The sequence below is a fragment of the Limulus polyphemus genome, unplaced genomic scaffold (assembly GCF_000517525.1).
Source record: "Limulus polyphemus unplaced genomic scaffold, Limulus_polyphemus-2.1.2 Scaffold5553, whole genome shotgun sequence".
NCBI classification, from domain to species: domain Eukaryota; kingdom Metazoa; phylum Arthropoda; class Merostomata; order Xiphosura; family Limulidae; genus Limulus; species Limulus polyphemus.
In genome coordinates, this window is record NW_013671163.1 from 62,216 (window position 1) to 65,020 (window position 2,805).

The following is a 2,805-nucleotide window of genomic DNA, read 5'->3' on the forward strand; positions in this document are numbered from 1 at the left end:
GCTAAAGCTAATCAGACGTAAAAAATAAACGAATAAGAATAAATAGGTCCAAATGAATAAACAAGTAAAAATCACTAGACACGTCGAAGTCAGACTGAAACTAATCATATTTCATAAAGTATACGAAAATAACCAAGCTTATCCAAATAAATCTGTATTAGCCATGCGAAAGTGAAAATATTAAATACAAAAACTGATGAAGCAACCTTCAATTTTAGGGTTGACCTCAGTGACTTTGTTAAAGAGATTATCGAGACTAGGCTTGACTCAGCCGTTTCACTAGGAGCACCAACCCAGCAATGAAGTCGATAAACTGGTTTTGAAGAAATATCCAAATTGAGTGTGGCATTTAACTAATAAGAATCTATTGAAATGTCTTATTAAATGTTAAAAAACATAAATTCCACTGTCAGTGATTGGAATAACATGCTGTTACATAAAACACTGATGCACAATTTTCTCTCATCTTCACATTCAAGCCTTTTAACAGAAATAATAGTGTTTATGATTTGACGTGTTTTCTCTTCATTTTTCAAATGACAGGGTTCAAAGTAACATTTTTGTATGTTTGTAATTAAGCTACACAATGGGCTATGTGTGCTCTGCCCACCACGGGTATCGAAACCCGGATTATAGGGTTGTAAGTCCGCAGACATACCGCTGTGCCACTAGGGGGGGCAACATTTTTTTACTTATTTTACTGGCAAAGAAAATATCTTTGTTTATTTTTTGTTGTAGCGCAAAACTATACAGTGGACCATCTGCGCTCTGGTCGTCGCAGAGAATCGAACCCAGGATTTTAGCGTTGTAATTATTTAAAATATTGACTTGTATGTTTATTTCAGTCCACTTAATTGGGTTATAGATATTTTAGGGATAAGAACCCGCAGTGTTATACTAAGACTAAAAACGCTAATCACGTAACAGTAGATTAACTTATGTGATGGTGATGATGATGATGATGTCCGTCTTCACTGCAAGATGACCTATTACTTTATCCGTGTACCTTAAGACCTTAAAACCACGTGCCTTAAACAGAGCTTCATGCTTGTATCTATACCTACGTTGCTGCATCTACCTTTTCACAATTTTGTGCGTAAGTGTCAGTTTGTTTGTTTGCTTGATAAGGGTTACGGGCTAATCAATGGTTTCGATATGAATTAGTTTTACTACTGACAAGCATATTTGTGGCAAAATATCTGTGTTTAATCACTGTCGTCTTTGGCTTGAAAATTGTTAATTTTATGTTATTTAAACGATTCGAAAATGGAACTAGATTTCGTGTTATAAAAACTCTACTTTTAAATTTCGTTCGACTGAATCAACTTCCCAAATCTGGACGATATAAAAACTCTGCTTTTTAAATTTCGTTCGACTGAATCAACTTCCCAAATCTGGACGATATAAAAACTCTGCTTTTAAATTTCGTTCGACTGAATCAACTTCCCAAATCTGGACGATAATGTAAGAATTGTGATATCAGATTTTTCTTAGTCTTATGTGGTTCGAACTATAAAAACGTATGTGCTTTAAAGCAAAGTCACGTTAGGTTATCTGTTGTGTTCAGTGCAGGGAATCGAACCCTGGATTTTAGCGTTGCAAGTCTGCAAGTTTACTGTTATTCCACCGGGGGCCAAAACCATAAACTAAACTATTTAGCAATACCCTGGTTACTGTTATTCACCTGTAACTAGGGGATAACGTTATTTTGTGTGGAATTATGCACGTGAGCGTCTTGTATTCAATCTTAAGTTCTAGTTTACTTATGACAAACATTCTTAATCACACACAGGGCAACATTGTACAAGATAAGAAAAAATAAAATGTCTTTTAACATTTGGGTCTGGCATGGATAGGAAGTTAGCATGTCGAATTTGTAACAAACAAGTAACAACCTCTCAATAATTATTTTTTATAGCAATGCATCGTGTGCTCCAGAAGAAAATATATATATATATATATCCCCTTTTTATCTAAAACCCATACCTAGGATTTGGTTGTATCCATATCCAGAATTTGTTTGTTTGCTTGAAACTATTTTCATTAAGAAATAATGGAACATTTACAAAATTCATGTGGACATCCATTTTGTTTGTACTGAATTTCGCGCAAAGCTACACGAGGGTTATCTGCGCTAGACATCCCTGATTTAGCAGTGATAGACTAGAAGGAAGGTAGCTAGTCAACACCACCCATTGCCAGCTCTTGGGCTACTCTTTTACCAACGAATAGTGGGATTGACCGAACATTATAACGCCCCCACGGCTGAAAGGGCGAGCATGTTTGGTGGGACGGGGGATTCGAACCCGCGACCCTCAGATTGCGAGTCGAGCGCCGTAACCATCTGGCCATGCCGGGCCGTTCCAGTGAAGTTTGTTCCGTGACCAGTATGTGCCGAAGTCAGTTATAGTAATTCCCTGGCTGACGTTAATTTCTTCAGTTAAGAAACTTGAAAAAAAACAAAGAAACTGTCACCATGACTGACCCAACAAAACTAAACCCCAATTACCATCACTTTGGGGAAAGGAGAGTTAATAAGAAAGGAAAACTATTTCTTAAAATAGAGGTTCGATCTCCATACTGTGAGGCAATCTCTTGGTTAACCATACAGTTCTACGTATTATTATCATTATTTACAGTTTGAAGCTTTTTTTTACGAATCCATTACTGGACCCTATGGTTTTTAACTACGTATTATTATCATTATTTACAGTTTGAAGCTTTTTTTTACGAATCCATTACTGGACCCTATGGTTTTTAACTACGTATTATTATCATTATTTACAGTTTGAAATTTTTTTTTTT